Source organism: Loxodonta africana, unplaced genomic scaffold (genome assembly GCF_030014295.1).
Source record: "Loxodonta africana isolate mLoxAfr1 unplaced genomic scaffold, mLoxAfr1.hap2 scaffold_33, whole genome shotgun sequence".
Taxonomy (NCBI): Eukaryota; Metazoa; Chordata; class Mammalia; order Proboscidea; family Elephantidae; genus Loxodonta; species Loxodonta africana.
The window spans coordinates 824275-846020 of NW_026975046.1; the positions used below are offsets into that span (position 1 = coordinate 824275).

Consider the following 21746-nt stretch of genomic DNA (forward strand, 5'->3'; position numbering starts at 1 on the left):
CTGCTGCCCCTTACTGTTTTGGGCACTGTGCCTGGGAGGCTGAGGCACCCCGCGCCCGCGCCCGCGCCCGCGCCCGCGCCCGCGCCCGCGCCCGGCTGGTCTACTCTCGGGGCTGGGGCGTCGGCGCGGCCCCACCGGGAAAGGAAGGGGTCCTGGGAATCTGTGGAGCAGCGCGGGGATCCTACTCCTTGTGGATGCAGCAGCGATTCAGTGTCTGTTAACAGTGTGGATGCCGGGTCCCGCTCCCCCTCTGCGTGGCAGGGGTGGGGTAGCAGGAAGGGGTCCTGAGCAACCATGTTGTTTGTTAACTTAAACGTTTGTGCGGCGCTGTGTACCGGTCGCTGTGGACGCGGTCTCTGGTGCTGAGGGGATTTGAGGGTTCCTCACACTGGCGGGATTTGGAGCCTCTACCCTGGTGGCAGTAGGTTTAGTGGGTTACCCTGGTGGCGTAGTGGTTACGTGCTAAGGCTGCTAGCCAAAAGGTTGGCAGTTTGAATCCACCAGGCGCTCCCTGGAAACTGTGGGGCAGTTCTACTCTGTCCTATAGCGTCGCTATGAGTCAGAATTGACTCGATGGCAACGGGTGTGTTTTGTTTTTTTTTTTTAGGTTGGAGATTAGGTGTCTCTCAGGCTGACATTTGAAAGTCTGGAGCTGACGGTTTATGAGGGTTTCTAAGGGTTTTAAGCGCTCCGGCCATGGGCACCAACCCGATCTTCCAGCACCTGCGGACGGACCGCCCCCCCTCCCCCCCCGGGGGATTGGCTGCTCTGGGACCCGGAGCCCAGAGGGCGGTGAGAAGCTGACAAACGTGAGTGATGTCCTGCAGGCTCCAGTTGGCGGGGCAGCCCTGCTCACATGGTCTCAATACCGGCAATCCGGCAGTCGGCTTCGTGCCTGGGGGTGGTTTCCGAATGTTCCCTCGTGTCCCCCGACCCGTGCGGGGCGACAACTCTCCCCTGGGCGGGTACCTAGTAGAGGCCTGCAGGGCATCAGGGTATGGAGGGGCAGAGCTTGGGCGGGGAGGGCGCGGCCCTGCAGGTTCCTGTACATGACCACGGCAGGGGGGTGCGGGTCGTGAAGGCTGGACCTGGTAGAGGACCCACTAGGTCGCACAGAAGGAGTGGGTTAGGATAATCATAGCATTAACGGGAGTATTGAGAGAGCGCCCTGGGGCGTTGGGTCCCTCGGGAAGAAAAGCTTCTGCTGTCGCCACTGGAGCGGTACCCAGGTCGTCCGGGCTTAGGTCCAGGAGGTTCCCATGCTCAGAGGGCCTGGTGGGCAGAACAGAACCGGCGGTGCGCGCGCCCTCTCGCGGCCTTGCACCGAATCGCTGAAGTCCAGTGTCAGGCGATTCTAAGCCATGGTTTTGGAACTGAATAGTGAAGCAGAGCAAATGATGCAGTGCCTTGATGGGACCGGTGGAGACAACAAGAAGCAAAGCACAGCTCAAACTTCAAAATTCCACTGAGTGTTAGTAGGATTTGGAGGAAGAAAATAGACGGAGAGTCGAGAGGCCCAGAGATGCAGAAGGGTTAGAGGATTAGGGTTAGGGGTTAGGGTTTGGTGTTAGGGGTCCAGGTTTGGGGGTTAGAGGTTTGGGAGTTAGGTTTAGGGGTACAGGTTTTAGGTGGTTGGGGGTTGGGGTTAGGGCTGGGGTTACTAGGCTCGGGCACAAGTGGTTTAGGGTTAGGGTTAGAGTGAGGCTGAGATTGATTCCCCAGTCTTGTGTACCGTCTTTCCTTCGCCAGAGTTACCACCGATCTGTTGTTTGGTTGGAAACCCTGGTGGCGTAGTGGTTAAGAGCCACCGGTGCTAACCAAAGGTCTGCAGTTCGAATCCACCAAGCACTCCTTGGAAACTCTATGGGGGCAGTTCTAATCTGTCCTGTAGGGTCGCTATGAGCTGGAATCAACTCGACAGCAGTGGGTTTGGTTTTTTTGGTTATTGTTTAGTTGGCTTTTCTCTACCCGCTCTTCGTCTCCCTGGTGAACATCAAGGATTGTTTCTGTGCGTAAATGTTTTCATGAGTTTTTATGATAGTGGTCTCTTACTGTATATGACGTTTTGTGATTGACTTAGTGTGATGCGCCCCAGATTCATCCATGGTGTGAGATGTTTCGGAGATTCATCATTGGTCTTTATTGTCGTGTAGTGTTCCACTGTGTATGTACCGTAGTTTGTTTATCCATTCCTCTGTGGACGAGCACTTAGGTTGTTTCCATCTTTTTGCAACTGTGAATAATGTTGCAGTGAACACGGGTGTGCATGTGTCTATTCCTGTGACTGCTCATGGAAACCCTGGTGGCTAGTGGTTAAGTGCTATGGCTGCTAACAAAAAGGGTTAGGGTTTGGGCTTAGGGATGTTAAGGTTAGGGTTGTTAGAGTTAGGGTCGTTAGGGTTTGGGGTTAGAGTTTAGGGTTAGGGTTTTTTGGTTGGGGTTAGGTGTTAGGGTTAGGTTTAGGGTTTGAGGTTAGAGTTTGGAGTTAAGGTTAGGTGTTAGGGGTTGCAGTTTGGGGTTTAGGGTTTTGGGGTTTAGTCGTTAGGGTTTGGTTTAGGTTTTAGGGGTCAGGGTTTAGGTTTAGGGTTGGGGTTGGTGTTGGGTCTGTTTGGGATATGTGGTTTGGGGTTAGAGGGTGGGTGTTAGAGGGTTGGGGTCTAGAGGGTTGGGGGTTAGAGATTGAGGGAGTTAGAGGGTGAGGGGTTAGAGGGTGAGGGGGTTAGAAGTTGAGAAGATTATAGAGTGAGGGAGTGAGAAGGTGAGGGTGTGAGGGGGTGAAGGTTAGGATTTAGGGTTAGAGGGTTTAGGCTTAGGGTTCAGAAGCTTGGGGTTAGGGGGTTAGGGTTTTTGGGTTCAGAGGTTGGGGTTGGTGTTGTGGTTAGGGTTAGAGAGTTAGGGTTAGAGGGTTAGGCTTAGAGGATTAGGGTTAGGGCTAGGGCTTAGGGGTTCAGGTTTAGGGGTTTGGGATGGGTTTGGGGTAAGGTTTTAGGGTTTAGGATTAGAGGGTTAGGCTTAGGGCTTAGAGTTTAGGGTTTTAGGATTTAGAGTTTAGGGCTTAGGGCTTAGAGCCTAGGGTTTAGGGCTTAAGGTTTAAGGCTTAGAGTGAGCGTTAAGGCTGGGGGCTGGGGTTAGGGTTTAGGGTATTAGGGTTAGAGGGTTAGACGGTTTAGTGTTTAAGCTTAGGGTTTAGGGGTTAGGGGTTGGAGTTAAGGGTGTTAGTGTTTAGGGTTTTGGCGTTTAGGGTGTTAGGGTTAAATGTGTTAGGGCTAAGGGTGTTAGGGTTTTAAGTGTTATGGTTTAGGGTTTAGAGTTAAGTGATAGGGTTAGGCTTAGGCTCATTCTTAGGTTTAGGGCTAGGGATTTGAGGTTTAGGGTTTGGGGTTAGGTTTGGAGGTTGGGGTTAGGATTAGGGCTAGGGTTAGAGGGTTAGGGTTAGAGGTTAGAGTTAGAGGGTTAGGGTTTCGGATTAGGGTTTCATGTTAGCGTTAGAGGGTTAGGGTTCGAGGGTTAGGGTCATTAGGGTTAGGGTGGTTAGGGGTTAGGGTTAGGTGTTAGGGTTTAGGGTTTACGGTTAGGTTTAGGGTTTGGGGTTTGGGATTTGAGGTTTGGGTTTAGGGTTTGAGGCTTAGAGTATAGGGTTTAGTGTGTAGGGTTTTGATGTGTAGTGTTTTGGGGTGTAGGTGTTTAGGTTGTAGAGTTTAGGGAATAGGGGTTAGGGTTTGGGTTAGGGTTAGAGTTTAGGGCCTTGGGGGTTAGGACCTAAGGGCTTAGGGTCTTAGGGGCTTTGGGGCTCAGGGCTTAGGGGCTAGAGTTAGAGGGCTAAGGCCAGAGGGCCCGAAGGCCAGAGGGCCAGGGTTATGGTTTGATTCCTGGCTGGCAATTTTTTTCCTTCAATATTTTGTGTAAGTCATCCCTTTGCCTTCTTGCCTGCATGATTTCTGCTGAGTAGTCCAAGTTTTTTATTATTTACTCTCCTTTGTTGGTGACTTCCTTTATCCCTAGCCTCTCTTAAAATTCTCTTTATATTTGATTTTGGCAAGTTTGATTATTATGTGTCTCGGTCACTTTCTTTTGAGATCTACCGTATGTGGAATTCGATGAGCATCTTTCATGATATCAGGGAAGTTCTGCCAACAAATCTTCAACAGTTCCCTCTGTATTTTCTGTTAGCCCTCCCTGTTCTGGTACTGAAATCACTCATAGTTATTTCTCTTGATAAAGTCCCACATGATTCTTTGGATTTCTTCATTTAAAATTCTTTTATCTGCTTTCTCTTCAAATATATTAGTCCCAAGAGTTTGATCTTCCATCTCAGTAATTCTGCCTTCCAATTCCTCAATTGTGCTCTTATTACTTTCTATTGAGTTTTCTGACTCTGTAATTTTATTGTTAATCTTCTGAATCTCTGATTGCAGTCTCTCTATGGTTTCTTGCAGCTTATTAAATTTTTAACTATGTTCTTGAGTAACCTTTTTAATTTCTTCAGCTGCTTTATCTTTGTGTTCCTTGGCTTGATCTGCATTTTGCCTCATTGGAGAAATCCTTGGGCCCTTCACTGGCACGCCATGCAGCTCCACGACGTCCACTCCTGGCCCTGACATTTGGCCGGTGCCCCACTGAACATGTGCTCCGGAGCCATGTTTCTCCACCCATCACTATCATTCTGCCACCAGGGGATATGTGAGTGTGGGAGTCACCATTTCTCACTGGCAGCAGCATCACAAGTCACTAGACTTCCAGGTACCCGCAGACGTAGGCTGCCTTCTGCCTCAGGAAACGTCCCGAATCCTTTATACCAGACGCTGACACTGGGCCACTGGTGGACATTCATTTTCATCCACACAGAGGTCTGGGTGAGGGTCAGCAGGCCAGGTAGGTGAAGTCAAGGCCAGGTGGGCGGGACTAAGGTTTCTTTGCCATCACCATGGAGAGAGTCTCCCCACCGGAAGAGTGGGCAGAGCTTATGATGGGCCTGGTGACAAGACTTAGCCAATGGCAGAGATCCAGTCCACCAGGCAGATGACACAGGGTCCTCCATTGTGACCTAGGACACCTAGTGGCCAAAGGATTTGAGCACACCCTGGGAAAGGCTATGCAGGCACAAGGGAGCCCCTGGTGCGGACTGCTTCACGGCATTGGCAGAGCAAGCCAGGGTCCAATTTTCCCACTTTCCTCAGGATATCAGTATGCAAGACATCCCCACTCACCATCTCTTGCCTCTCTCTCTGTATGTGTTCATTCTCTGAAATCTCTTCTTTCTCCCCCCATGCACTTCACAGCTTGGAGTGCCTGATAGAATGCCTAGAGACGAAAGAGCAAAGGGAGAAGGCCTCTGGCTCTACTGGTTGCCCATGGGCAGAGAAGATCTGCTAGTCTATCTGGAAGGTCTAGAGAGTAGTCATTGATTGGGGAGCTACATCACGGGTGGACCCTGGCCAGGTGAAGCTTGCTGACACGGGGCAGCCTCTCCGGAGACTACTAATTCCGCTGATAACATTCTATGCAAATACCCGGGTGAGTGCCATGGGCAGAAAACATTGACACATACCTGCCAGAGGCCTATTCTGGGTCTGAAGAGTCCACCCTGGTCTCCAGCAACTCATCATCTCAGCACACACTTTGCCTGCACGCATGGAAATTGCCTCTCTCAACGAATGTCTTCACCTGCTAGGAAACACACGAAGTCACTCAGCCAAAGGAGAGCACAGGCAAAGTCAACTGAAGCCCGTATTGTCAAGATTTTGCTTCTGTTGGGGCACAGCCCCCGGTGGCACAGTGCATGCGCGTCACTTCTCCAAAGACAAGGCCGAAATCCGGGCATCCAGGGCCCCAGCAGTCCAGAGTCTGCGCATGGCGGCATATGGATCGCCTCTTTGCCACATACAGGAGGGAGGCCTGTGCCCTAGACTGGCTCCGCTAGAGCTCCACGACCTCAGCTATTTTCCCTGACCTTTGGCCCGTGCCCTCATGATTGTGTGATCTCTAGTTACACTTCACCTCCGACCACTCTGAGTCCGCCACCTGCGGATACCTGAGTATGGAAATTAACATCTATCACTCGCTGCAGTGTCACAGGTCGGTCACTAGGTGTCTAGGCTCAGACTGACCTTGGCTGTCTTCTGCCCAGGCAACTAGCCTAAGCCTTCAAAGGAAATGAGGACACGTGGTCACTGGCCGACATCCTTTAACCAACACTGAGTCCCTGGTCAGCATCCTGGAGTCCTGGCAAGAAGAGCCAGGCACCTCCAGGAGCATCTGGAGCAGGAGACAGGGGCTGAAGAAGCTACCACACCTACTGGTGCTGCTACACATGTGGGTGACCTGGCTGCAGAGATTGCAGGCATGGCCTCAAGGTCAAAGGAGAAAGCACCTGAAGACGTGCTAGGACTCTTAGACTGAGAGAAGCAGGATGTCTGGACTGCAAAATATGCACCCTTCAGGGAAGAAGTTCATTCAGGCTTCTTAAACCCACCTCACCTGGAAAATCCATCCTCTTTTAGCCTTGTGCCCCTTCCACGCCCCCTCTAGTACAAAGAGAGATGCAGCCCTACGGCACCAGGGTGGAAGAAGCCCCAGGATAGCTGTCCGAAGACATGAGGTCCACTCAAAAGCTTCCCCCGCCAAGGAGAGAAGAGGACAAGACTCACCTGCAGATGAGGTCTCAGGGCCCTGAGAATGAGCATAATGTTTGTAAGGAAAGAGAAATGGGATTTCAGTGGGACATGGAAGTCTGAGAAAGAGCCTCTGCAAAGATAGCTCTAAGGGAGGTGTGATTGTGAAGGTGGGCTGGTCACTGAGTTCTTTGTAGTACAAGGTACCAGACAGAAGCCAGACTCTGGGGGGAACCTGCCTGCCGGTGAGCAGCGGGCATAAAACCCTAAACCAATGAGAATCGAATCCCTTCCCAGCAGCTTCTGCACAGATCAGTGATGTTTGCTTGGTCTTTCTCTTTTCTGTGGTCTAACCTGATCTGTTCTGAGATCAGAGAGTTGGAATAGAAAAGCCTGACTGAGATGAAACGAGCAAAGAGAAGACAAGGCCTCCTAAATCTGGTGAAGACAGAACACAGATAACCAAAGGTGAGGATGGGAAGAAACAGATTGAGTTCCAAGTCCCATCCACAGTATCCCAGGGCCTGGGAATCCCTGGAAGTGCCAGAGGTGTGTACTCCCTGGGAGATGTGACCCCAAGTGTCAGAGGAATCCCTATGGAGCAAGGAAGGGAGGGCAGGGCCTCTAGGATGGGCACTTCCATACAGGCTGCCCATGTGAATTTCTCAGAGTGACCGTGACAGATCCTGAGAGGGACAGTTTGAGGCAAAGGAAAGTAAGTTTTCTGAAGAGGGGTGAATTCCACAGTCTCCTGATAATGAAACAGAAATCCCGTCCTGCTCAGAGGTACTGAGTAGGAGGGATTGTGAATTCCCATCCTGCACAGAGGTTGGCTGGGAAGTTCGACTGTCTAAAGACAATGTGGCCAAAGTCTTCTTTATCTTTCAAAGATATATCTTCAACTTCCTGCAAATTCAATCCTGAAAAAAAGCCTAGAATATACAAGTGTGGGTTTTTCAGGAGAGCAACAAGGGGAGAAGGTGATAGTGGCATATCAGAGAAGGAGAACAATAGTCTAAGGGTCCCTGTGTTACTTAACGAATCAAGTATTCTTCCTTACCTGTAGACATGCAAATTCAGTAGATGTTTTAGCAATAACTGCATTAATCCTCACAGAATTCTTTTTGGCCATTTCGAGGCATAGAGACCAGAAGAAGTCATTAGTTACAAGAGCAAGCAATAATTCGCTGGTCTGAATTTTGTTCAATTTCTGTGTTTGCCCTTCATAGATGGATAAAAGTCTCTGAATCTGGCATTGAAGACAGTGTTTTCTCTATTGTTATGGATTGAATAGTGTCCCCCAAAATGTGTGCCAACCTGGCCAGGCCATGATTCCCAGTATTGTGTGGTTGTCCTGCATTTTGTGATCTGATGTGATTACTTATGTGTTGTAAATTCTAACCTCTGTAATGTTAATGAGGCGGGATTAGAGGCAGTTAGGTTAATGAGGGAGGACACAATCTACAGGATAAGGGTGAGTCTTGAGTCAGTCTCTTTTGAGATACAAAGAGAAAAGTGAGCAGAAATGAGAGGGACCTCATACCACCAAGGAAGAAGTGCATGGAGTGGAGCATGTCCTTTTGACCCAGCGTCCACGCGCTGAGAATTTCCTAGGCCAGGGGAAGATGGATGACAAGGACTTTCCCCCAGAGCCACAAAGAGAGAAAGCTTTCTCCTAGAGCTGGTGCCCTGACTTCAAACTTCTTGCTTCTTAAACTGTGAGAGAATAAGTTTCTGTTTGTTAAAGGCATCCACTTGTGGAATCTCTGCTATAGCCACACTAGATAACGAAAAAACACATATATCAAATAGTCAAAAAAAAAAAAAGGTTTCAAATACACACACATACACCTATGATGTTATTAAACTTTAAAAAGTTTTACATTCTTATAACACATTTAACAAGAGATTTGTATACAGAAGTTATAATAAGAGCCATCCCCACATAAGTATATTGTACCTGCTCCCCCAAAGTGTCCAGTGTCCAAAGATACATATGTACCCTTTTACACACTTCTTTTTGCCGGGACACATGTAAGTACATTCATTTGTTTGTTTTTATGGAAATTAGGTCACACTCTACCCATGTTTTTCTCTGAATCACTCTTCACTTGACAATTTCTCATGGTTCCTCTAAATCAGCAGACATGGAAGAAGCACTCTTTTTGGTTCTTCCTATTTTTAACTCCCACCACTCTTCTGTCAGTTTGTTGTACTGTGGTGGCTTGCATGTTGCTGTGATGTTAGAAGCTATGCCACCGGTATTTCAAATACCACCATGTTCACCCATGGTAGACTGGTTTGAGTGGAGCTCTGGATTTAGACAGACTAGGAAAAAGGACCTAGTGACCTATTTCTAAAAACAACTGGCCAGTGAAATCTTACAAATAGTACTGGAACACTGTCTGATTGAATGACAGAGGATAACCCCTTAGGTTGGAAGGCACTCAAAATATGAGTGGGGAAGAGCTACCTTCTCAAAGTAGATCCCACTTTAATGACGTTTCCTGATGGGGCACAACTCATAATGAGAAGAAACTGATGCAAATATCCTTTAATAATCAGAACGTGAAATGAAGGAAGTATGAATCTAGGGAAATTGGAAGTCATCAAAAATGAAATGGAATGCATAAAGGTCAGTAATCCAAGGCATTAGTGAGCTGAAATAGCTTGGTTTTGGACATTTTAAACTAGACAATGATATGTTCTACTATGCCAGGATTGAGATACTGAAGAGAACGGCATCATATTCATCGATAAAAAGAACATTTCAAGATCTTTTCTGAAGTAGAACACTACGATCAATAGGATAATATTCACAGGCCTACCAGGAAGACCAGTTAATAAGACTATTATTCAAATTTACACACAAATTATGAATGTGAAAGATGAAGAGGTTGAAGGTTTTTACCAAGTTCCGCAGTTTGAAACTGATCAAACGTGATGCATTCATCAATCAAGATGTACTGATAATTACGTAATTAGAATGCGAAGTTGAAAACAAAGCAGACAAATCAGCAGTTGGAAAATAAGGTATTGATGATAGAAATGACAATGAAGCTTACATGATAGAATTTGGCAAGACCAATGACTTATTCATTGCACATACCTTTCGTCAGGAACATAAATGGTGATTATACTCGTGAACCATTCCAGGCAGAATAGATAGGAATCAAATTTGTGGAAGGTGATGATGGAGAAGGTCAATACCATGAGTCAGAATCAGGCCAGGGGCTGACTTCAGAACAGATGATCAGTTGCTCATATTCACGTTCAAGTAGAAGCTGAAGAAAATTAAAACAAGTCCATGAGTCAAAGTATGCCCTTGAGTATATCAAACCTGAATTTAGAGACCATCTCAAGAATAGATTTGATGCACTGCACACTAATGATCGAAGACCAGATTAGTTGTGGGATGATAGCAAGGACATCATATATGAAAAAAACAAAAAGTCATTAGAAAGACAGGAAAGAAAGCAAAGACCAAAGAGGATGTCACAAGAGACTCTGAATCTTGCTCTTGAATGTACAGTAGCTAAAGAGAATGGAAGGAAAAATAAAGTAAAAGAGCTCAACAGAATACCTGAAAGGGAAGCTGGAGAAGACAAAGTATGATAATAATAATGTGAACAGATCTGGAGTTAGAAAACCAAAAGGGAAGAAAACACCTGGCATTTCTCAAACTGAAAGAACTGAAGGAAATATTCAAGCCTCTAGGTGCAATACTGAAGGAAGGATTCTATGGGCAAAATATCGAACAACACAGGAAACATCAAAAGAAGACGGAAGGAATACACAGACTCAATACGCCAAAAAGAATTGGTCGACGTTCAACCATTTCAGGAGGTAGCATTGGATCAAGAGCTGATGGTACTGAAGGAAGAACTCCAACCTGCACTGAAGGCATTGGCAAAAAACACGGCTCCAGGAACTGATGGAGTACCAAATGAGATGTTTCAACACAGGGACGCAGTGCTGGAGGCGCTCACTTGACTATTCCAATATATTTGGAAGACAGCTACCTGACCAAATGACTGGAAAAGATCTATATGTGTACCCATTTCAAAGAGAGGTGGTCCAACGCAATGCGGAAATTATCGAGCAACGTCATTAACATCCCACGCAAGAAAAATTTTGCTGAATATAATTTAAAAACAGTTGCAGCAGTACACAGACAGGCAACTACCAAAAATTCAAGCTGGATTCAGAGGAAGACATGGAACGTGGGATATCATTTCTGATGTCTGATGGATCTTGGCTGAAAGTAGAGAATATCAGTAAGATGTTTACCTATTTTTGTTTCCTATACAAGCACACTCAACTGTGTGGCTCACGACAAATTATGGATAGCTTAGCAAAGAATGGGAATTCCAGAACACTTAACTGTATTCATGCGGAATATCTACATAGACCAAGAGGCAGTCATTTGAGTAGGGCAAGGGGATACCGTGTGGTTTAAAATCAGAAAGTTATGTGTCATGGTGGTATCCTTTCACCATACTTACTCAATCTGTATGCTGAGCAAACATTCTGAGAAGCTGGTCTCGAAGAACAAGAACATGGCATTAGTTTTGGAGAAAGATTCACTAACAACCTATGATATGCAGCTGATACGACCTTGCTTGCTGAAAGTAAAGAGGACTTGAAGCAGTTACTGATGAAGAGCAACCACTACAGCCTTCAGTATGGATTACACCTCAACATAAAGAAAACAAAAATTCTCACAACTGGACCAGTAAGCAACACCATGATAAACAGAGAAAATACTGAAGTCATCAAGCATTTCATTTAACTTGAATCCATAATCAATGCCCACAGAAGCAGCAGTCAAGAATTCAAACAATGTATTGCATTGGGCAAATCTGTTGCAAAAGACCTCCTTGAAGTGTTGAGAAAGAAAGATGTCACTTTGAGGACTAAGGTGTGCCTGAGCAAAGCCATGATATTTTCTATCACCTCACATGCTTGAGCAAGTTAGACAATGAATACGGAAAACCGAAGAACTGATTCATTTAAAATATGGTGTTGGCAAAGAATACTGAATATACCATGGACTGCCAGAAGAATAAACAAAACCATCTTGGAAGAAGTACACCAAGAATGCACCTTAGAAGCAAGGATGGCGAGACTTCGTCTCACGTGCCTTGGACATATTTTCAGGAGGGACCTGTCCCAGGAGAGGCTCATCATGCTTGGAAAAGCTGAGGGTCAGAAAAAAAGAGGAAGGCGCTCAACAACATGAACTGACACAATGGCTGCAAGAATGGGCTCAAACATAGCAATGATTGTGAGGATGGTTCAGGATCAGGCGGTGTTTCATTCTGTTTTACACAGGATCGATGGCATCTAACAGCCACAACTAACATATGTATGCATATATATATGTATGTGTGTATGTGTGTGTGTGTATATATATATACCCATTGCCATCGAGTCGGTTCCAACTCATAGTGACCCTACAGGACAAAGTAGAACTGCCCCACAGAGTTCCCAAGGAGCGCCTGGTGGATTCGAACTGCTAACCTTTTGGTTAGCAGCTATAGCTATTAACCATTATGCGACTAGGTTTTCCATATATATATATTCTCTTCACTAGTTTTGCATCTCTAGAGATCCCAGCTAAGACATTTGGTACCTACTGTGGTTCTAGAGGAACCAAATCTTAAGGATGAGTTTTCTGAATTGATTCTCAAGTCTGGCTAGTCTTAAAGGCACTGATGACTGTCTCCAGTAGTAAACAGGCTATTGCTAATCCATGGTGGGAGGTGACAATAGAAATACGCAAAATACTACTACCACTGGATCAAATATTTGTGAGAGACAAGGCTCTGCCTGATTACATATTTGATACTTTTCTATAATTTTGTCAGAATAAGAATAATAAGGAAGCTGCTTGGTTAGTCCTGCTTTTGCTAGTCACACTGGTGAATGAAAGAAATGGGCTCAAAGCTGAAGCACCACATACAAGATCTGAAAGCTGCCACTTGTGCCCAGAAAGAAAACCATATTTCTTATAGTAACAAGGCTAATGCTGCCAAAAATAAACTCAGATTCTTATCATAAGAGTGACTGAATTAAAGCGCCAGTTGAATATCCAGCCTCAAATGGTGTCTGAAGTTAGAGTGAGGGCACTGATTGGGAAGAAATGGGATCCTGAAACTTGGGATGAGGACATATGGGCAGACAGTCAGGAAGCGGGGGACAATGAACCTCCAATTTCTGTTGAATCGCTCTTCCTAACAGAACCAGACCTCTTACTCCCATCTGAAGAGATTCTCTAATTTTGCCTGCTAAGGCACCCTTCCCAGTAAAACAATTATCCCTTCCACCTCCATCTAATGAGATTACCCTCAGCTGTGCCTGAAGTGTCTTGTTTGAGTTATCTCCTGGGGTGGTATCTGGGGCATTGCCTGGGGCATCACCTTAGGCAGATGTCTTATAAGACACGGCTGAACATCCCACTGCCACTGCCCATTTTTGCTTCTAGACCTATACCTAGACTTCAGTCCCAACAAGCCCCAAAAGGTGAACTATGAAGTGTGACCCAGGAGAAGGTATGCTAAACTCCAAAAGAACTGCTTGATTTTTCTAATACATACATACATACAGAAACCTGGTGAACATGTGTGGGAATGGCTATTATGGGTGTGGGATAATGGTGCAAGCAACATAAAGGTGGATTAGTCTGAGTTTATTGATATAGACCCAGGAAGCATAGATTCTTCATTCAGTGTTTCAGCTTGAGAGGTTAGAAAAGGACGTCATAGTTTATTTGGTTGGTTTACTGAAGCATGGATTAAGTGGTGGCCTACAATAAATCAAGTGGAAATGGCAGATCTGCCATTGTATACTGTAGGAGAAGGTAACCAAAGGCTGAGGGAAACTGGCAGGTTAGAATGGATTTATTAGGCTGGACCCACAGACCCACACACGGAGTGCCCAGAGGGCTTTCTTTGTACCATAGCGGTGAGGTACAAATTTGTGCAGCAAGCCCCAGCATTATTGAAGACTTCTGTGGTTGCTATTTTATGTAAGTAAGAGTCCACAGTGAGAACTGCCCTAACTGAATTAAGACACCTAACTACAATGCAGTTGACTGGACCCCGTGGTGGTAGCAGCCAAGTGGTGGCACTCAATCAACAAAGACAAGGTGGGTGTGGTTACCATAACAGACAGTAGAGTCAAAGCAGTAATCAGAATAGTCTGCTCACATGGATTTATGGCAATGGCTACTTAGTCATAGTGGCCCTGGGAGTGAAAGAGCTGGGAAATGTACATCTCCTGGTACCTAGTGTCTTAGATATCTAGTGCTCCTGTAACAGAAATACCACAAACGGATGACTTTAACAAAGAAAATTATTCCCTCACAGTCTAGGAGGCTATAAGTCCAAATTCAGGGTGCCAATTCCAGGGGAAGACTTTCTCTCTGTCACTCCTAGGGGAAGGTCTTTGTCACCAATCTTCCCCTGGACAAGAAGGTTCTCAGCACAGGGATCCTAGGTCCAAAGGATGCACTGCTCCTGACACTTCTTTCTTGGTGGTACTGAGGTCCCCCTGTCTCTCTGCTCTTTTCTCTTTTATATCTCAAAAGAGACTGACTTAAAACACAACTTAATCTTGTAGATTGAGCCCTGCCTCCTTAACATAACTGCTTCAAATCTTCGCTCATTAACATCCTAGAGGTAGGATTTACAATACATTGGAAAATCACACCAGCTGACAAAATGGTGGATAATCGCACAATACTGGGAAGCATGGCCTAGTCAAGCTGATATATACATTTTGGGAAGACAGAGTTTAATCCGTAACACCTAGTATGCAGCTATCCACCTGTTAATGCCTTTTTCTCCACACCTGTTTGGAAGTATCACCAGAAACAGTGTGCCTTCTCTCTGACCTAAGTATATAAGGACCAAATAATATAGAGGAATCTCTGTTACATTTTCTCCATCTTACCAATATTTGGCCTCATAGGCAGACCCAGTCACTTAATTGCACGGCAGAATGAAGAGATTAAAGCCCCAACATTCTTGCCAGTGGACAAGGAAGGTAGCTGCTCAGACATCAGAGAGCCTCAGAGAGACAGAGACCAGGTGGCTCAAGAGAGGGATACCATAAAGTTGTTTTTCATACCCCCCTCCACTCCCATAGTTGCATATGCTTTGCTCTGACTCCAAGAAGTAGATCAATCCTTTGAGAACTGCATTATGGGTTAGAACACCAACAAGGTCCCAGACTGAGTGACACTCCCATAGATTACAACCAAATATCATCGCAAAGTCTTCAAAATCTGAACTGACATCTGAGCCACAGCATCCAGAAGTTGGGAAAGAACCTGCAGCCTGAACATAACTGGGTCAAGTGATTGCTAAAACAAACAACATCAACATTTTCTGTAAGATTGAAGTAAGACATAGTCTTGGAATCATAGACAAAAACTTTAAAAAGCTACTTTAACCACGCTCAAAGAAGTAACGGGCACACCTTAGAAAAATAGAAAAATACATAGAAACCATTCACGAATGAAAATTTTAGACAGGAAAAATAGAGATAAAAAATTCACTTGATCAGCGGAATGCTGTTGACAGACAAAAGGATCAATGAGATGAAAATAGTTCAATTGAAAATATCCAATCTGAAAACAGAGGACAAATATTGAAAAAAAAAATGAACAGAGCCTCAAAAAAATCCAAAAATATCTAACATTTATTTACTGGAATTCCATAAGGTGTAGAGAAAATATGTGGTGTAGAAAAAAGTATCTAAAGAAATACTGGCTCAACACTTTCCCAATTTGTTGAAAGACATAAACTTACAGATTCAACAAGCTATGCAAACTCCAACAAGTTAAACTCACATAATTTTACGCCCAAATGCCTCACTGTCAATTGTGGAATAACAAGGACCAAGAAAATATCTTCAAAGAAGCTAGAGAGAAAACAACTCATCTCACACAGGAGAAACAATTGGAATGACTCTGTATTCATCATCAGAAGCCATGGAGGCCAAAAGGCTGTGAAAACAACATTTTTTCAACACTGAAAGAAAAGAAACATTAACCCAGTGTTCTATAGGCTGTTATTTCCTTCATGAGTAAAGGAAAAATACTGACATTCTCAGGTGAAGGACGCTTAAGAGAATTCATCGCCACCAGACTTGTTCTAAATGAAACACTAAGGAAGTTCTTCAGGTGGCAGGCTTGGAATTTCAGGAATTATGGAAAGCAACAAAGTGGAAAGTACCTTCTGAAGTTTGCCGTTCAGCCAAAGATTAGACAGGTCTATAAAACAAACAATAACACACGTGAAGAAAGTGTTTCTTAGTTCAATCGTGTGTATGAGACCAAAAGTGCAAAACCTGCCCAAAAGCACAGAAAAGAGGGCAGGATGGAACAGGAATCATGGCGGATGGAAACGGGGAACTGGAGCATAGAAGAGAATACTGACACATCATGAATATTGCCACCAATGTCACAAAACAATTGTGTATAAATGGCTGAACAAGAAAGTAATTTGCTCTGTAAAGTTTCAAATAAAGCACAATAAAAAATTTTTAAAAAGTGGTAGGTATCTGGGTAAACATATTATGCCAACCCTGCTGTCACTGCACAACATGGCGCAGGACTCCCCTCTTTGGAAAGACTTTCTAGCCTATTGGAAACACTTTGGAATATACTCTTGGTGGCAAATTAGTATTAGAGAATGGGATTATTTTGAAAATATGAGATGTCTGTACTCATGCCTGGTGAATAAACTGGATAATAAAATTTTCAGAGCGAAATGAGATGTTCTAACAGAAAAATAGGCCTGAATTCCCACGTGGGCCATGAGCCTACTCTGAAGGCCTTTCCCAGAGAGGCATTTCAGGCACTTCTAGAGCAGCAGGAGCACTGGGGAATGCATGTATCAACCTCCCCCAGGGCCTTCTCTGAGGAGTAAGTACCTGCTTTAGTACTAAGCTTAGGGGTTCATAAATAGTCATTCTGCATAAGGTCTTCAGGTTCAAGTCTGTAATCCAGCTGGGATTCTGTGTGTGCTGCATCTCTGCATCAAAAGAACATACTTCTAGAAGCAGAATGCCAGGAGAGAGGCGGTTGGGCAGTTGGGGGTGGGGGGTGCTGCGCAGACAGGGGTGCCCAAGGGAGGCACAATATAGTCATTCTGCAGCAGGTCTAGTCATTCTGCATAAGAATTAGAATGCTTCTGTCAATGCATAATAGTTTACATACAGGACATAAACAAAGTGACTGAAGGACAAAGTTGAATAGTAAACCAAGCCACTCCCTGTCAATCCTTACCTGAGAGGGTCTTCATCAGGACTTCTGGGGATGGAGAACTACACAGTAAACGCTGATTTATTTTACCTCTTCCTTCCTCAAGAAACAGGAACTGGTGTTAAGATGTCAGGTGTCAAGCCCCAAACTCCTCTTCTGGTCTGTATTTAAGCTGTATAATAAAACTGGGATCAGGCAATCAGCCGTGAGCAGACAGACCCAGAGTATTCCCAGTGCCCCACATCTTTGAGCTCCAGTGAGATCCTGTTCTTAGTCACTAGATTAGCAGAGGAGCTGAAAGACTGAAATTCCGTGTTTTAAGGCAACTTGGGCTTCAAACAGTCACTTATTGCTAAAGTCATATTTCTCTGTGTTAATTTATGATCCTTAACTCAAATCCGGAGTTTGGAGCTCATTTTGATAACTCCTCATTAGTCTGCATAGACTAGATTCTGCTCACAGTCAGTGATGACAATGGAGGAAACAAAGTCCCTAGCCCAGAGGAGGGACTGCTCCCCATATTTGGGGAAATGCCCCTGGGAAGCATCGGCGAGGTGCACTTTGGCCTCTGTGGCTTTGCCTTCTGCTCCTGGAATTGCACCCTGGGGGCCTCCATATGCAGACCCAGAGTCCGTGGGTGACCACAGCTCCCCCGTTCTGGGTCATCGTCCGGACACACGTTGCGATATGCTTCCTGCCCTCCTTTCCAGCATAAGCGCTGCGATCACAAGTGGCAGAACCAGTTCTCAGGTCCAGACCCTAGACCTTGCCCTCCTCGGCCTTAGGCTTCCCCTAGTCCTGGTGGAACCTGCAAGCCTGGCGGATGCGAGGTTAGCACCCGGCTGGGTGGGCTTGGGCCTGTCTCAAAAGGCTCATGGCGCACGCAGGTTCCTCCTCCTTGGAGCCTGTGGGCTTGCGGTGGGCAGCCCGGCATCTCCTGCCTCCCTCGGGCGCCCTCTCTGGGCAGCAGCTCCCCTCCCCCTACCCCACCAACCACCCAACAGTCGCACTGCCTGCTTTCTGCTTCTAGAAGCGCGTTCTTTTGATGCACACATGCAGCACACACAGAAGCTCAGTTGGATTACAGACTTGAACCTGAAACGCACAACTTTAAAACTACTAGACTGGGGGGGGTGGGTATTGGCAGTGAAAAAAGGAAAAAAAAAATAAGAAAGAGAACAATTACAAAAAAAGTATTAGAAGACTGTATCCTCACATTATGGACTCAAGAAGGTTGCGGATAAACAACTGCATAGATAGCATACTGTTGTCTCTTTGCAAATAAGTCTTAAATGAGGGAATTTGGTACCGGGAAGAGTTGCAGAGCCTGACTTTGGGGAAATCTGGGATTGATGAATTGCCTTGCATGAGGCTACAAGCCCTGATAATCAATATTTGAAGATGAGATTCGAGCAACCTAGAACATGCATCAGAATTTTTTCTAAGTAAATTAGCACCAGAAGATGCCTTTAACCACTAAATAAAATGGGTCAGTAGTTCAAGATCTCCCTACAAAGAAAATGGCAGACCTAGATCGTTTCCAGTCAGGTTCCAGCAAACATGCAAGAAACAGTCATTTTAATCTTGTACATAGTCAACAGAGATTAGAAAACCATGAGATACTCCCCTAACTTGATCCTTAAGCCTAGTTTAAAAATGATAACAAATTTTAGAGAAGGATGGTAGAAGAAGAGTTAGAGGACAAGCACACTCAGTAACTGAAATGCAAAACCCTACGTAAGATGCCAGCAAAGGAAATCCAGCAAAGTATAAACCACGTAACATGCCATGATCAAGGCGGTTTATTGTAGGCATACAAATTTGAGTGAACGTTAAAGATTTAGTAATTTCACTCACCACATGCATAGGTGAAAGAAGCGAAGACATATGCTCACCTCAAGAGATGGGGGCAAAGCAGGTTGATAAAATCCAATCACACGGAGAGATAAGGACTAGGAGCAAATATAGAACAGAAAAGGAGTTCCCGAACGTGGAAAACTACAACTAGCATGATAGTTCATGGTGACGTGTGGGACATTCTCTTTAAAATTAATAAACAATAAAATAAGGGTGCTTCTATCATTACTTTTATTAAACATTGAACACCGGAAGTGTAAGCTAGTACAAAAAGAGAAAAAGTATAAATGCTATTCATAGATTATAGGACTGTCTCCATTGAAAACTGTAGAAAATAATGGAATTAATAGTAATCATAAATAAAAAATAAATTGAAATTTCAATGCATCAGCATCAAGCTGACTCTGTCATAGCTCTTAGGTGAAAGCAAAGGACACTGATAGGGAAAGAGCAGGTTCGGGTGGTCTAGACCAAGGAGGGAAGAAAATTATTCTGCACTGGGCTGAACTTATAAGAACGGGTATGTGTGTTAGCTACCTAGTCCCTCCATAACAAAAAATAACACAACTGGGTGGCTTTAAAGAACAGAAATTTATTTTCTCACAGTTTAGCAGGTAGTCGTTCGAATTCAGGGCATGGCTGTAGTGGGAGGTCCTTCCTTGTCTACCTCAGCTTCTAGTAGATGCCAGCAATCATTTGTGTTCCTGGCCTTCTAGAAGCATCTGTCTTCTTTGTCTGTCTTCCTTTTCACCTGTTTGTGTCTGTGTGTATTCTGCTCCTTTTATAACTAAGAAGAGTTAGGCTTAGGACCCACCCTACATTGGTATGACCTCATTCACATAATAAAAGCAGGCCCCCTCTTTCCTAACAAGGTCAGATTTACAGGTACAGGGGTTAGGATTTCCACATACATTTTGGAGGGACACAATTCAATCCCTAACAGTCGACTTACCAGATATTCTGGATTGAGAGTACTCGCATGAACAGCTGAGAGTGGTTCCAATTCTTTGCTACATTTGTTGGCTGAAACTTGTCTCAATGGTCACCCAAAGGAATGCTGGAGCAATTTATTGTGTAGGACCTGGCCAACCATTCCTAATCACATCCATTGTGTGGAAAAACACACAATCCCATCACCAAAGCCTTGAGAAATTCATGGATAAGAAAAGAATGGTGGTTGGAACCAAGAATTGTTTCATAGCCTAGATAACATGGTGTAGGTGTTAGATATTCACATGGAGATGTCAGGTAATAAAACTTCACCCCACACGGAGATGTCAAGGATAATACCAACAGCTAATGTTCATTGAGTACCTACACTGGTGCCAGGCACTCCTGTGCTTTTCCTTTCATGTTTGCTTTCATGATGGCCATATGAGGAATGTATCATTATAATGCATAAAGAGGTCAATACAGAGAGTTAGGCTGACATTTGAATATATGAGTCTGGACCCAGGAGGAGTTTGAATGGATGGAGGTATAAACCTCACGTCCTTAGCTACAAATAGACAGCAGTGAACTCACTGAGGCATCCTAGAGGGAGGGTGTCAACAGAGAGAGGAGCAGGCACCAAGCCCAAGGGTACTCGGGTATCTAGAAGCCTGCCAGGTGAACAGCAGCCAACAAGCCTCTCTGAAGTCCAGTGTGGTTCCTGGAGGGTTGTCTGTCCTTGCTCTCAGCTGCATTTCCCCAGTGCTCCTCCCACCTGCACTGGGTTGTCCCCTTCATGACGACAGGGACAGTGTGTACCTTTCACCACTGTATCTGCATAACATAGACTATTTCTGGCCCATGGAATATACTGACTGAAAGAAAAATAAACAAACGATAAGTACGTAAAATCCTTCGTAGTTGATACCTTGGGATACATTAAGGGGCTTCATGAGTAAGAGGGAGAAAAACTGATCAGGGCTGCTTCTGAGACCATCTCTTAGGCGTAAAGAGTGTTAAACAATAATTAAACAAAGAGATTTAATGACAGAGATGTATGTTAAAAAGATGTAAGTATACGTTGAAGATTACTAGAAACATGCACATTTATTATTGCAACTATAGTCAAATCGTTAAAAAACATATACTACATGCACACAGAATATTATAAAGTAATTTAATGCCCTCATTAAAAAAAAAAATTTATCATGAGAAAAGACTAATGATGAATGAAAATATCAGGATATAATATCCGTGTTAATATACATAAATGTGTGCGCTAATACACACATGAAACCAGTTGCCACTGAGTCAGTTCTGATTCATGATGACACCACTGTACCAGAGTAGAACTGTACTCCATAGGGGTTCCAATGGCTGAGTTTTCGGAAGTAGGCTGCCAGACCTCTCTTTCACAGCAATTCTGGGTGGACCTGAACTCCAACTTTCTGTCAGCAGCTCAAGATATTAACCATTTGCATCAACCAGAGACTCTAATACGCATACATGCCAATGTAAGTAAGATAACAGACATATCGGAACGTTAATAATTTATTCTATGCATTACGTATGTTTTCTTGTTATTTATTGCATACTTTCCCATTGCTTCCAAGTTTTTGAGGAATAGAATGTACTTCTGGAAAAATTCATGAGAGATTTTTAAGTAATGAAATAATTAACAGAAACAGAATGAGTAAATCTGTGGCAAGGCAGCCCATGAACCCAAGATTACAGTAACACTGGTATGAAAAGGAGAATTGTGGAGTCCTGTAGCTCAGTGGTCCCATGCATGCATCAGGAAAGAGGGAAGAGCAAATAAACAAGGAGAAAATACAGTGAGCCAGAGGAGTGGGAGCCCTCTGTTGTGGGCACAGTTTTCTCATGAAACTTTAGATGGACACAATGGGTGGGATTATCCACTTCCATCACACAAACATTTTTATTACCCTTGATTTTAACGGAACTATGTTATAAAAACAAATGATAAAATAAAGTATAATAAAAGAATAAATCTCATAGTGGACTACTATCATTTTCCCCAGCCACTGAGGAGGGCAGGAGACACACACAGGAAA

At 44.6% G+C, this 21746-nt stretch overlaps 2 long non-coding RNA genes across 6 annotated transcripts in view; one reads left to right on the forward strand and one right to left on the reverse strand.

The window, feature by feature from the left end:
• The window catches only part of LOC135229515 (uncharacterized), a 1091601-nt gene that overhangs the window by 123956 nt on the left and 945899 nt on the right, over positions 1 to 21746 (forward strand). The window lies entirely within an intron of this gene.
• The window catches only part of LOC135229514 (uncharacterized), a 947039-nt gene continuing 925451 nt past the window's right edge, over positions 159 to 21746 (reverse strand). For 4 of the 5 annotated variants that reach the window (XR_010320200.1, XR_010320198.1, XR_010320196.1 and 1 more), the window contains 4 exons: positions 16909 to 17056; positions 9721 to 9895; positions 5549 to 5667; positions 159 to 5301 (listed from right to left, as the gene is read on the reverse strand). This is a non-coding gene — a long non-coding RNA (uncharacterized LOC135229514). The remainder of the gene's footprint in view (positions 5302 to 5548; positions 5668 to 9720; positions 9896 to 16908; positions 17057 to 21746) is intronic. The other variant, XR_010320199.1, reaches the window with a different exon arrangement.